Below are 14,910 nucleotides of genomic sequence, written 5' to 3'. Positions count from 1 at the left end.
CCTCTCACTTTGCACACCACCTCGACCAAAACACCCTATATCTGCCACTCTGTCATCAGACACATTCAACAAACCTTCAAAATACTCATTCCATCTCCTCCTCACATCACCACTACTTGTTATCACCTCCCCATTTACGCCCTTATATTATCCCTGGGGATAGGGGTGAAAGAAAACTTCCCACGTATTCCTCGCGTGTCGTAGAAAGCGACTAGAGGGGACGGGAGCGGGGGGCCGGAAATCCTCCCCTCCTTGTATTAACTTTCTAAAATGGGAAACAGATATATATATATATATATATATATATATATATATATATATATATATATATATATATATATATATATATATATATATATATATATATATATATATATATATATGTATCCCTGGGGATAGGGGATTAAGAGTACTTCCCACGTATTCCCTGTTTGTCGTAGAAGGCGACTAAAAGGGGAGGTAGCGGGAGGCTGGATTGGCGGAATGCGTGCATAGTGCCATTGTACAAAGGCAAAGGGCATAAGAGTGAGTGCTCAAATTACAGAGGTATAAGTTTGTTGAGTATTCCTGGTAAATTATATGGGAGGGTATTGATTGAGAGGGTGAAGGCATGTACAGAGCATCAGATTGGGGAAGAGCAGTGTGGTTTCAGAAGTGGTAGAGGATGTGTGGATCAGGTGTTTACTTTGAAGAATGTATGTGAGAAATACTTAGAAAAGCAAATGGATTTGTATGTAGCATTCATGGATCTGGAGATGGCATATGATAGAGTTGATAGAGATGCTCTGTGGAGCGTATTAAGAATATATGGTGTGGGAGGCAAGTTGTTAGAAGCAGTGAAAAGTTTTTATCGAGGATGTAAGCCATGTGTACGTTTAGGAAGAGAGGAAAGTGATTGGTTTTCAGTGAATGTAGGTTTGCGGCAGGGGTGTGTGTTGTCTCCATGGTTGTTTAATTTGTTTATGGATGGTGTTGTTAGGGAGGTGAATGCAAGAGTTTTGGAAGGAGGGGCAAGTATGAAGTCTTTTGTGGATGAGAGAGCTTGGGAAGTGAGTCAGTTGTTTTTCGCTGATGATACAGCGCTGGTGGCTGATTCCTGTGAGACACTGCAGAAGCTGGTGACAGTTTGGTAAAGTGTGTGAAAGAAGAAAGTTAAGAGTAAATGTGAATCAGAGCAAGGTTGTTAGGTGCAGTAGGTTTGAGGGTCAAGTCAATTGGGAGGTAAGTTTGAATGGAGAAAAACTGGAGGAAGTAAAGTGTTTTAGATATCTGGGAGTGGATCTGGCAGCGGATGGAACCATGGAAGCGGAAGTGGATCATAGGTTGAATTGGATCGATATGGTATACCGGGGTTGACGTGCTGTCAGTGGATTGAACCAGGGCATGTGAAGCGTCTGGGGTAAACCATGGAAAGCTGTGTAGGTATGTATATTTGCGTGTGTGGACGTATGTATATACATGTGTATGGGGGTGGGGTGGGCCATTTGTTTCGTCTGTTTCCTTGCGCTACCTCGCAAACGCGGGAGACAGCGACAAAGAAAAATATATATATATATATATATATATATATATATATATATATATATATATATATATATATATATATATATATATATATATATATATATATATATGTATATGTGTTCATATCATCCTTATGGCTAGGTGAGAATGATTACATCACATGTATTCCCAACGTGTCGTTGAAGGTGGGTAAAATTGGAAGGAGCTGCAGGGTGAAAATCCTCCAATCTGGTCTTTTATTTTCCAAAGGAAGGCACAGAGAATCGACCCAAGTGAGGATATTCCCTCTAAGGCTCAGTCCTCTGTTCTGAAGGATTCCTCCTTAACGCGGGAAATGAATATATATGAAAGGTATGAAAATATATATTCTTTCATTTATGAATAAATGTAATTGAATATGCACCACTAACCCGGCCAGTTGGATTAACAGTCGGTGCAGAGGAAAATTCTTCCATTAAGATACTCCAACCGTAGAGGAAGGTGGAGGTAAGCTGCAGGCTTTGACCTTCTGCTATCAAGGGCCAAGCCTTCTGAAGCAGCCACAAGGTCACGGTCCACACAAGGACACAAATGGAGAGTAGTAACCAGATCACTCCTGAGGAAGAAGATGAGACGAGTTGTGGGGTCTTATAGATCTTGCTAATGCAGTAGCATTACCTTCAGTGTTATCATGCATGGAACAACATTCAATGTTTTCTTTCGTTATTTTGTTTGATAATCCACATATATTTCAATACCGTTACGTTCTTGTTTTGTGCTGGAGAGTCGCCAACCGTTTGTAAGCAATCTCCTTTTCTTACTACTATATAACTGCTGAAGAATAATCTTCCGTACAGTAGTTAAAATAATGTAACAAAAACCCTCCTATGGATGTCTGGCTCTGATCTCAGTTAAATAATAATGTCAAGGTTTTAACTACTTAGCCGGAAGTGGTAAGATGCCACATGGAAGGAAGTAATGGAAGGTTAGATAGCTAACCAGCAGAGTGATGACTTTTTGAAGTTTTGATACTCCTTCCCCTTACTCATCATTCGCTCGGTGGAAATAAAAGGATTGTGTACAATATGTATAACGGAACACTAAAATCTACATTATTTCCACAATAACAATATTATCTTCACTCCCATCTAGTGGAGAGTATCAGTGAAACACGACATACTTCTTTCTAATTGTCAACCCTATGACAACGAAGTAGTGGGTAATCTGGCTGGCTCCCACCCGAGGCCAGCTGAATAAACCATATGGCAAGTGACTCGAGCAAAAGACTGCCGGAGCTATGATAAGACCAATTATTTTCCTTATAGTCCAACCTCGTGTCAAGTGGGGTCGCAAAATACCCTTGAAACAGTAGACACGTAGGCAAGAAAGGCTAAGCTAATTAAAACTTATTCATGTGCTCGAACATGATACAAAAAAAAAACATGAGATAGATAAATGTCAAAGACTTTATGCTATAAAAACGACCTTAGTATGAATAATAAAAATCAATAATTAGGGTAAACTTAATCGAAAACTGATACGTAGAAAGTCTCTAGGGTGTTGTCGTGGCATTTGTGTACTTTAAGGTAAGTGATATCAGGGATAATAATCATGTAGGTAATCTTTGTGAGTGGACGACTAGTATGAGCATAATCAAGTTAGTGTAAGTTAATATGGGCATCCTAATCCATAGCAATATTTACTGTAGAAATAAGAATTTTTAGAATGAGAAAAAAGCAAAGATAAAGATTTTTCTGGAATAATGCTAAACAAAGTTCAAACCTGTTTTTTGTACATCTAAACAATATTTAGCACCTGAGTCGTTCCTCTTACGTTCAGGAATGAGATTTATACGTGTGTGAGATGATCGCGTTGGGCAAGGATAACGATCGTATTCAAAGGGTTAGAACATCACTTTTAATATTCACAATCTTGAGTAATTACCTTAGTAGGTCAGTGCTTTATCATCTTCCCTGATTAATCACTATCTGTGGAAAGCTTTAAGTTCCTGTATATCATGCCACATGGATCAGGCGACGTTATGATGTTATGATCACATATGATCCTCTACTTGTAAAATGTCCTTAGGTACCAGGTGAAGACTTACCCGTCAAGGAACAATTATAAGATCATCCTGTTATGGTTCACATATTCTCAACAAAAGATCAACCAATTACATTCACAGCATTTTCCTTTCTTTCTGAGTGATATGGTTTAGAACGCTAAACAAACAACATCTAAGACAGGAAATCTAAGTAATATATCCCAATTTCTCGAAAGGGATATGATAAAATAACTAAACGTTACATTTCATAACCATGTGTTATCCATGGTGATATATTACCTGTATACAATAAAAACAGTACTTGAGGCCACTTGGTATTATCTTGTGCTTTTTAGTCTACTTAGGTTGCATGTAGAAATGTTACATAGCAAATGAATGTCGTTTCTTTTACAAACTGGTAGAACATTATGGCAAAGAAAGATCAAACAACAGAAGCTGGTGACAGTTTAATGAAATGTGTGAGAGAAGAAAGCTGAGAGTAAATGTGAATAAGAGCAAGGTTATTGGGTACAGTAGGGTTGAGGGACAAGCCGATTGGGAGGTAAGTTTGAATGGAGAAAAACTGGAGGAGGTGAAATGTTTTAGATATCTGGGAGTGGATATAGAACGGATGGAACCATGGAAGAAGTGCGTCACAGGGTGGGGGAGAAGGCGAAGGTTCTGGGAACGTTGAAGAATGTGTGGAAGGCGAGAACGTTATCTCGGAGAGCAAAAATGGGTATGTTTGAAGGAATAGTGGTTCCAACAATGTAAAATGGTTGCGAGGCCTGGGCTATAGATAGGGTTGTGCGGAGGAGGGTGGATATGTTGGAAATGAGATGTTTGAGGACAATATGTGGTGTGAAGTGGTTTGATCGAATAAGTAGTGAAAGGGTAAGAGGTATGTGTGGTAATATAAAGGGTGTGGTTGAGAGAGCAGAAGAGGGTGTATTGAAATGGTTCGGTCACATGGAGAGAATGAGTGAGGAAAGATTGACAAAGAGGATATATATTTCAGAGGTGGAAGGAACGAGGAGACGTGGAAGACCAAATTGGAGGTGGAACGATGGAGTGAAAAAGATTTTAAGCGATCGGGGCCTGAACATGTAGGAGGATGAAAGGCGTGCGAGGAATAGAGTTAACTGGAACGATGTGGTATAACGGGGTCGACGTGCTGTCAATAGATTGAACCAAGGCATGTGAAGCGTGTGGAGTAAACCATGGAAAGTTTTGTGGGGCCTGGATGGGGAAAGGGAGCTGTGGTTTTGGTGCATTATACGTGACAGCTAGAGACTCCCCTATCCCTGGGGATAGGGGAGATAGAATACTTCCCACGAATTCCTCACGTGTCGTAGAAAGCGACTAAAGGGGACGGGAGCGGAGGGCTAGAAACCCTCCCTATCTTGTATTTTAACTTTCTAAAAGGGGAAACAGGAGTAGTCACGCGGGGAGTGCTCATCCTCCTCGAAGGCTCAGAGTGGGGTGTCTAATGTGTGTGGATGTAACCAAGATGAGAAGAAAGGAGAGGTAGGTAGTGTATATATATATATATATATATATATATATATATATATATATATATATATATATATATATATATATATATATATATATATATATAGGCCCCATGGGGTAAACCATGGAAAGCTGTGTAGGTATGTATATTTGCGTGTGTGGACGTATGTATATACATGTGTGTGGGGGTGGGTTGGGCCATTTCTTTCGTCTGTTTCCTTGCGCTACCTCGCAAACGCGGGAGACAGCGACAAAGAAAAAAAAAAAAAAAAAAATATATATATATATATATATATATATATATATATATATATATATATATATATATATATATATATATATATATATATATATATATATATATATAGGTAGCGTTAGGAAAAGACAAGAACGGCCACTTTCGTTCACATTCAGTCTCTACCTGCCATGTATAATGCACCGAAACCACAGCTCTCTTTCCACATCTAGGCCCCACAGAAATTCCCATGGTTTACCCAAGACGCTTCACATACCCTGGTTCAATCCATTGACAGCATGTCGACCCCGGTATACCACATCGTTCCAATTCACTCAATTCCTTGCACGCCTTTCACCCTCCTGCATTTTCAGGCCCTGATCCCTCAAAATCTTTTTCACTTCCTCTTTCCACCTCCAATTTGGTCTCCCACTTCTCGTTCCCCCCACCTCTGACACATATATCCTCTTGGTCAATCTTTCCTCACTCATTCTCTCCATGTGACAAAACCATTTCAAAACACCCTCTTTGGCTGTCTCAACCATACTTTTTTTATTACCACATATCTCTCTTACCTTATCATTACTCACTCGATCAAACCATCTCGCACCATATATTGTCCTCAAACATCTCATTTCCAGCACATCCACCCTCCTGCGCACAACTCTATCCATAGCTCAAGCCTCGCAAACATATAACATCGTTGGAACCACTATTCCTTCAAACATACCCATTTTTGTTTTCCGAGATAATGTTCTTGACTTCCATACATTCTTCAACGCTCCCAGAACTTTCGCCCCCTCCCCCACCCTATGATTCACTTTTGCTTTTATGGTTCCATCTGCTGCCAAATCCACTCCCAGGTATCTAAAACACTTTACTTCCTCCAGTTTTTCTCCATTCAAACTTACCTCCCAGTTGACTTGTCCCTCAACCTTATTGTACTTAATAACCTTGCTCTTATTCACATTTACTCTCAGCTTCCTTTCACACACTTTACCAGACTCAGTCACCAGCTTCTGCAGATTTTCAACCGAATCAGCCACCAGCGCTGTATCATCATCGAACAACAACTGACTCGCTCTCCAAGCTCTCTTATCCACAACAGACTGTATACTTGCCCCTCTTTCCAAAACACTTGCATTCACCTCCTTAACAACCCCATCCATAAACAAATCAAATAACCATGGAGACATCACTCACCCCTGCCGCAAATCTTCATTCACTGAGCACCAATCATTTTCCTCGCTTCCTACACGTAAACATGCCTTACATCCTCGATACAAACTTTTCACTGCTTCTAACAACCTGCCTCTCACACCATATATTATTAATACCTTCCACAGAGCATCTCTATCAACTCTCTCAAATGCCTTCTCGAGATCCATAAATGCTACATACAAATCCATTTGCTTTTCTAAGTATTTCTCACATACATTCTTCAAAGCAAACACCTGATCCACACATCCTCTACCACTTCTGAAACCACACTGCTCCTCCCCAGTCTGATGCTCTGTACATGCCTTCACCCTCTCAATCAATACCCTCCTATATAATTTCCCAGGAATACTCAACAAACTTATACCTCTGTAATTTGAGCACTCACTTTTATCCCCTTTGCCTTTGTACAATGGCACTGTGTAAGCATTCCGCTAATCCTCAGGCACCTCACCATGAGTCATACCTGCATTCAATAGATAACCTTACGAACCAGTCAACAATACAGTCAGCCTCTTTTTTAATAAACTCCACTTTAAGACCATGCAAATCCGCTGCCTGTCCGGCTTTCATCTTCCGCAAAGCTTTTACTACCTCTTCTCTGTTTACCAAATCATTCTCCCTAACCCTCTCACCTTGCACACCACCACGACCAAACACCCTATATCTGCCACTCTATCATCAAACACATTCAATAAACCTTCAAAATACTCACTCAATCTCCTTCTCACATCACCACTACTTGTTATTTCCTCCCCATTAGCCTCCATCACCGAAGTTCCAATTTGTTACTTTGTCTTACGCACTTCATTTACCTCCTTCTAAAACATCTTTTTATTGTCCCTAAAATTTAATGATACTCTCTCACCCCAACTTTCATTTGCCCTCTTTTTCACCTCTTGCACCTTTCTCTTGACCTCCTCCCTCTTTCTTTTATACATCTCCCAGTCATTGGCATCAGTTCCCTGCAAAAATCGTCCAAATGCCTCTCTCTTCTCTTTCACTAATAATCTTACTTCTTCATCCCACCACTCACTTACCTTTCTAATCTCCCCATCTCCCACGCTTCTCATACCACAAACATCTTTTGCACAAGCTATCACTGCTTCCCTAAATACATACTATTCCTCCCCCACTTCCCTTACGGCCTTTGTTCTCACCTTTTTCCTTTCTGTACTCAGTCTCTCCTTGTACTTCCTCACAAAAGTCTCCTTCCCAGGCTCACTTACTCTCACCACTCTTTTCACCCAACATTCTCTCTTCTTTTCTGAAAACCTCTACAAATTTTCACTTTCGCCTCCACAAGATGATGATCAGACATCCCTCCAGTTGCACCTCTCATCACATTGACATCCAAAAGTTTCTCGCGCGCCTATCAATTAACACGTAATCCAATAACGCTGTTTGGCCATCTCTCTTACTTACATACGTATTCTTATATATATATATATATATATATATATATATATATATATATATATATATATATATATATATATATATATATATATATATATATATATATATATATATATATATATACACATATATATCTATATATATATATATATATATATATATATATATATATATATATATATATATATATATATATATATATATATATATATATATATATATATATAAATATATATATATATTTTTTTTTTTTTTGCTTTGTCGCTGTCTCCCGCGTTTGCGAGGTAGCGCAAGGAAACAGACGAAAGAAATGGCCCCCCCCCCCATACACATGTATATACATACGTCCACACACGCAAATATACATACCTACACAGCTTTCCATGGTTTACCCCAGACGCTTCACATGCCTTGATTCAATCCACTGACAGCACGTCAACCCCGGTATACCACATCGCTCCAATTCACTCTATTCCTTGCCCTCCTTTCACCCTCCTGCATGTTCAGGCCCCGATCACACAAAATCTTTTTCACTCCATCTTTCCACCTCCAATTTGGTCTCCCTCTTCTCCTCGTTCCCTCCACCTCCGACACATATATCCTCTTGGTCAATCTTTCCTCACTCATTCTCTCCATGTGACCAAACCATTTCAAAACACCCTCTTCTGCTCTCTCAACCACGCTCTTTTTATTTCCACACATCTCTCTTACCCTTACGTTACTTACTCGATCAAACCACCTCACACCACACATTGTCCTCAAACATCTCATTTCCAGCACATCCATCCTCCTGCGCACAACTCTATCCATAGTCCACGCCTCGCAACCATACAACATTGTTGGAACCACTATTCCTTCAAACATACCCATTTCTGCTTTCCGAGATAATGTTCTCGACTTCCACACATTCTTCAAGGCTCCCAGAATTTTCGCCCCCTCCCCCACCCTATGATCCACTTCCGCTTCCATGTTTCCATCCGCTGCCAGATCCACTCCCAGATATCTAAAACACTTCACTTCCTCCAGTTTTTCTCCATTCAAACTCACCTCCCAATTGACTTGAACCACAACCCTACTGTACCTAATAACCTTGCTCTTATTCACATTTACTCTTAACTTTCTTCTTCCACACACTTTACCAAACTCAGTCACCAGCTTCTGCAGTTTCTCACATGAATCAGCCACCAGCGCTGTATCATCAGCGAACAACAACTGACTCACTTCCCAAGCTCTCACATCCCCAACAGACTTCATACTTGCCCCTCTTTCCAAAACTCTTGCATTCACCTCCCTAACAACCCAATCCATAAACAAATTAAACAACCATGGAGACATCATACACCCCTGCCGCAAACCTACATTCACTGAGAACCAATTAATTTTTCTCTCTTCCTACACGTACACATGCCTTACATCCTCGATAAAAACTTTTCACTGCTTCTAACAACTTGCCTCCCACACCATATATTCTTAATACCTTCCACAGAACATCTCTATCAACTCTATCATATGCCTTCTCCAGATCCATAAATGCTACATACAAATCCATTTGCTTTTCTAAGTATTTCTCACATACATTCTTCAAAGCAAACACCTGATCCACACATCCTCTCCCACTTCTGAAACCACACTGCTCTTCCCCAATCTGATGCTCTGTACATGCCTTCACCCTCTCAATCAATACCCTCCCATATAATTTACCAGGAATACTCAACAAACTTATACCTCTGTAATTTGAGCACTCACTCTTATCCCCTTTGCCTTTGTACAATGGCACTATGCAAGCATTCCGCCAATCCTCAGGCACCTCACCATGAGTCATACATACATTAAATAACCTTACCAACCAGTCAACAATACAGTCACCCCCTTTTTTAATAAATTCCACTGCAATACCATCCAAACCTGCTGCCTTGCCGGCTTTCATCTTCCGCAAAGCTTTTACTACCTCTTCTCTGTTTACCAAATCATTTTCCCTAACCCTCTCACTTTGCACACCACCTCGACCCAAACACCCTATATCTGCCACTCTGTCATCAGACACATTCAACAAACCTTCAAAATACTCATTCCATCTCCTTCTCACATCACCACTACTTGTTATCACCTCCCCATTTACGCCCTTCACTGAAGTTCCCATTTGCTCCCTTGTCTTACGCACCCTATTTACCTCCTTCCAGAACATCTTTTTATTCTCCCTAAAATTTACTGATAGTCTCTCACCCCAACTCTCATTTGCCCTTTTTTTCACCTCTTGCACCTTTCTCTTGACCTCCTGTCTCTTTCTTTTATACTTCTCCCACTCAATTGCATTTTTTCCCTGCAAAAATCGTCCAAATGCCTCTCTCTTCTCTTTCACTAATACTCTTACTACTTCATCCCACCACTCACTACCCTTTCTAATCAGCCCACCTCCCACTCTTCTCAAGCCACAAGCATCTTTTGCGCAATCCATCACTGATTCCCTAAATACATCCCATTCATCCCCCACTCCCCTTACTTCCATTTTTCTCCCCTTTTTTTCCTTTCGTATCAATTTCTCCCTGGTACTTCCTCACAAGTCTCCTTCCCAAGCTCACTTCTCTCACCCCTCTTCACCCCAACATTCACTCTTCTTTTTGGAAAACCCATACAAATTTCACCTTGCCTCACAAGATATGTAGAAAATCCCTCCAGTTGCACTCTAGCACATAAACCCAAAGTCTCTCTTTCGCGCGCCTGTCAATTAACACGAAATCCAATAACGCTCTTTGGCCATCTTCCTATTTACATAAGTATATTTATATTATATATATAAAATTAAAATATATATATATAGAAGAAGTTAAGGTAAATGTGAATAAGAGCAAGGTTATTGGTTTTTTACAGTGGGGGGTTGAGGGGTCAAGTCAATTGGTGAGGTGAGTTTGAATGGAGAAAAAACTGGAGGAAGTGAAGTGTTTTGGGATACTGGGAGTGGATTGGCAGCGGATGGAACCATGGAAGCGGAAGTGGATAATAGGGTGGGGGAGGGGGCGAAAATTCTGGGGGCCTTGAAGAATGTGTGGAAGTCGAGAACATTATCTCGGAAAGCAGAAATGGGTATGTTTGAAGGAATAGTGGTTCCAACAATGTTGTGTGGTTGCGAGGCGTGGGCTATGGATAGAGTTGTGCGCAGGAGGATGGATGTGCTGGAAATGAGATGTTTGAGGACAATGTGTGGTGTGAGGTGGTTTGATCGAGTGAGTAACGTAAGGGTAAGAGAGATGTGTGGAAATAAAAAGAGCGTGGTTGAGAGAGCAGAAGAGGGTGTTTTGAAGTGGTTTGGGCACATGGAGAGGATGAGTGAGGAAAGATTGACCAAGAGGATATATATGTCGGAGGTGGAGGGAACAAGGAGAAGAGGGAGACCAAATTGGAGGTGGAAAGATGGAGTGAAAAAGATTTTGTGTGATCGGGGCCTGAACATGCAGGAGGGTGAAAGGAGGGCAAGGAATAGAGTGAATTGGAGCGATGTGGTATCCCGGGGTTGACGTGCTGTCAGTGGATTGTATCAAGCATGTGAAGCGTCTGGGGTAACCATAGAAAACTGTGTAGGTAATTTTATATTTGCTGTTGTTTTTGGACGTGTGTATGTACATGTGTATTTGGGGGGTTTGGGGGCCCTTTCTTTCGTCTGTTTCCTTGCGCTACTCGCAAAAAAGCGGAGGGCAGCGACAAAATATAAAAAAAAAAAAAAATATATACTATAATATATATATATTTTATATATATTATAATATTTATATATATATATTATATATATATATATTATATATTTATATTATATATATATTTATATATATATTAATATAGATTATAGATTTATATATATATATTTTACATATAGATTTTAGATATATATATATATTTTATATTATATATATATATATATTATATTTTTATTTAAAATATATATAAAATATATATATAGATATATATATCGATATATATATTATATATTATATTATATATATATATTTAATATATTATATATATATATATATATATATTATATAAAAATATATTATTTATATATATATTAAATATATTTTATATATATATATATATATTATATATATTATATTATATATATATATATATAATTTATATATATATATATATATATATATATTTTATATATTATATTATATATATATATTTATATTTATATATATATTAAATTTTATACTCCCACCACAGGAGTGCTGGGAGTATATGAAAGTGTAAGAAAATAACTCTAGTTGATATGTTTAAAACTGAAAGTGAAGGACGAGAGATAGGGGGATTATTGGTGCACTTGCACCTGGGCATGGAAGGGGAAGATCATGAGAGGCAAGTGTTTTGGGAGCAGCTGGTGAGTGTGTTAGTGTTTCAGCACGAGCCGGGTTATAGTGATGGGGGAAAATTTGGGAATGCAAAAGGGGAGTGATGTGGCAGTTTATGGAATAATTTGGTTTTTTACATGGGGTGTTCAGTGTTGTAAATGGAAATGGTAAAGAACTTGTAGATTTATGTGATGAAAAAGGACTGATAAATGGGAATATATATATATATATATATATATATATATATATATATATATATATATATATATATATATATATATATACTTTTTTTTTTTTTCATACTATTCGCCATTTCCCGCATTTGCGAGGCAGCGTTAAGAACAGAGGAATACAGTCACACAAAACTCATTTGGTGATCGACCAACACGAGGGAGCGCCACGCGGACAACGATGGTTCTCTGAGATGCAAGGTGACTGGTACATATGAGGCCCAACAGGATCGTGTTATCCACCCGCGCCCACTCCGTCAGACCTTCTCCGTGGAACGAGTTAACGAGAGGAGGGCTATCGAGAGCAGAGACATCGATAAGACGTCTGAAGGCAAGACCGATTTCGACGATGAAGGCCTGCACTGTGGCTGAGAGATTGACTTGAGGAGGCAGAAGTGATATTGTGACAGTGATTGTGTCAGCGTCACGTCGCCTCGCCGCAGTGTATCGAGACAGACTTCCCCAGAACTTTTAAAGGGGAAGTAAATGTTTATAGTTGTGTTACTGAAGTGATAGTTTTCATGCATGGTGTTTTTGACAAGAAAATAGTGAAGTTGGAGAAAAATGTAGCTTAGACATTGAAGCTTATTGATACAGTGGTGAAATTGATGAGAACTGCTATTGACGTTTGTGTGAATAAATTGTACATTTCCTTTTCCATAGCCAGAGGTTGAACCATTATGTGACATTCATTTTTTTCATTCATTTCAAGCTAAAAGTTTGTTTTCTAAATTGTTTCTTACATTTTTCATATGTATATATATGTATGTGTGTGTGTGTGTGTGTGTGTGTATGCGCGTATGTGTGTGTATGTGTGTGTGTGTGTATATGTATATATATATGTATATTATCCCTGGGGATAGGGGTGAAAGAATACTTCCCACGTATTCCTCGCGTGTCGTAGAAAGCGACTAGAGGGGACGGGAGCGGGGGGCCGGAAATCCTCCCCTCCTTGTATTAACTTTCTAAAATGGGAAACAGAAGAAGGAGTCACGCGGGGAGTGATCATCCTCCTCGAAGGCTCAGAGTGGGGTGCCTAAATGTGTGTGGATGTAACCAAGATGTGAAAAAAGGAGAGATAGGTAGTATGTTTGAGGAAAGGAACCTGGATGTTTTGGCTCTGAGTGAAACGAAGCTCAAGGGTAAAGGGGAAGAGTGGTTTGGAAATGTCTGGGGAGTGAAGTCAGGGGTTAGTGAGAGGACAAGAGCAAGGGAAGGAGTAGCAATACTCCTGAAACAGGAGTTGTGGGAGTATGTGATAGGATGTAAGAAAGTAAATTCTCGATTAATATGGGTAAAATTGAAAGTTGATGGAGAGAGGTGGGTGATTATTGGTGCATATGCACCTGGGCATGAGAAGAAAGATCATGAGAGGCAAGTGTTTTGGGAGCAGCTGAATGAGTGTGTTAGTGGTTTTGATGCACGAGACCGGGTTATAGTGATAGGTGATTTGAATGCAAAGGTGAGTAATGTGGCAGTTGAGGGAATAATTGGTATACATGGGGTGTTCAGTTTTGTAAATGGAAATGGTGAAGAGCTTGTAGATTTGTGTGCTGAAAAAGGACTGATGATTGGGAATACCTGGTTTAAAAAGCGAGATATATATAAGTATACTTATGTAAGTAGGAGAGATGGCCAGAGAGCGTTATTGGATTACGTGTTAATTCACAGGCGCGCGAAAGAGAGACTTTTGGATGTTAATGTGCTGAGAGGTGCAACTGGAGGGATGTCTGATCATTATCTTGTGGAGGCTAAGGTGAAGATTTGTATGGGTTTTCAGAAAAGAAGAGTGAATGTTGGGGTGAAGAGGGTGGTGAGAGTAAGTGAGCTTGGGAAGGAGACCTGTGTGAGGAAGTACCAGGAGAGACTGAGTACAGAATGGAAAAAGGTGAGAACAATGGAAGTAAGGGGAGTGGGGGAGGAATGGGATGTATTTAGGGAATCAGTGATGGATTGCGCAAAAGATGCCTGTGGCATGAGAAGAGTGGGAGGTGGGTTGATTAGAAAGGGTAGTGAGTGGTGGGATGAAGAAGTAAGAGTATTAGTGAAAGAGAAGAGAGAGGCATTTGGACGATTTTTGCAGGGAAAAAATGCAATTGAGTGGGAGATGTATAAAAGAAAGAGACAGGAGGTCAAGAGAAAGGTGCAAGAGGTGAAAAAAAGGGCAAATGAGAGTTGGGGTGAGAGACTATCAGTAAATTTTAGGGAGAATAAAAAGATGTTCTGGAAGGAGGTAAATAAAGTGCGTAAGACAAGGGAGCAAATGGGAACTTCAGTGAAGGGCGCAAATGGGGAGGTGATAACAAGTAGTGGTGATGTGAGAAGGAGATGGAGTGAGTATTTTGAAGGTTTGTTGAATGTGTTTGATGATAGAGTGGCAGATATAGGGTGTTTTGGTCG

General features: G+C 39.6%; 1 pseudogene; it reads right to left on the bottom strand.

Annotated features, from left to right (window-relative positions):
- The window catches only part of LOC139751138 (NADH-ubiquinone oxidoreductase chain 1-like), a 198,260-nt pseudogene that overhangs the window by 15,635 nt on the left and 167,715 nt on the right, over window positions 1-14,910 (bottom strand).

This window comes from Panulirus ornatus, chromosome 11 (genome assembly GCF_036320965.1).
Source record: "Panulirus ornatus isolate Po-2019 chromosome 11, ASM3632096v1, whole genome shotgun sequence".
Lineage (NCBI taxonomy): Eukaryota > Metazoa > Arthropoda > Malacostraca > Decapoda > Palinuridae > Panulirus > Panulirus ornatus.
The sequence above is the reverse complement of the archived record's forward strand: the minus strand, read 5'-3'. Positions and strand labels throughout refer to the sequence as shown.